This window comes from Trypanosoma equiperdum, assembly GCF_001457755.1.
Source record: "Trypanosoma equiperdum strain OVI genome assembly, contig: ctg_636, whole genome shotgun sequence".
Taxonomy (NCBI): Eukaryota; Euglenozoa; class Kinetoplastea; order Trypanosomatida; family Trypanosomatidae; genus Trypanosoma; species Trypanosoma equiperdum.
Window position 1 is genome coordinate 1 of NW_027124572.1, and position 775 is coordinate 775.

Below are 775 nucleotides of genomic sequence, written 5' to 3' on the forward strand. Positions count from 1 at the left end.
TCAAAGGGGAAATAGTTTGGACAAAAATAAGGGCGGTGTGCAACTTTCATCTCAAAGGTGGCTGTGATCGGTTCCCTACTAGTTTGGTTGGTTGCAGGGACATATTCACAGCGATTTTGGTGCTGACAACGTTGTGTGCATTTGATGAAATTTATTCTTACGCGTGATAGAGGCAGTGCCTTGTCTCAGAATTTTTTTGAGGGGGCATCCTCCACTTGCATTAATTAGTGGTGCCAGACCATTTCGGCCTTCCTGAATTGGATGTGTGTTTGGCTGCGTCGCAAGTTGTACTGGTGGTTTTGCCATGCTGAATATCGTCTGTCGCAGTATGGCCTCGTAGTACAATGCAGTGTGCATGCGCCACAAAGAAATTTCGTTTCCATCTGTACTTCCTTCCTTCCTTATTTAAGGCATCTCCTACTGCGAGGCGGCAACACCGCGTAACCCACGGTACTCCACAAGGTGATGTGCCGCAGTATTCCTCAAATTCTGGAAGCAACCGTAAGAGCTGCAGCTTAACCTTACGTGAAAGAGGGATTTTTTTTTTTTGAGATATGCATGTGAACCTTCTTTCGGGGGTATGCCTTCCATCAGTCCAAGTGGAGTATCACCAGTTACTCAACTTCCCGTTTTTCTTCCCAAAGCACTGTTAAACACGATTGGGTGGCTGGATGAACTGTTTGAACACACTACTCGAAGGGAACTTTTCAAACAACAGGCGCCTCGAAAACCAGCGGCTGTCAGACTTTTTGGACGGTTTATTTCTTCCATTTCC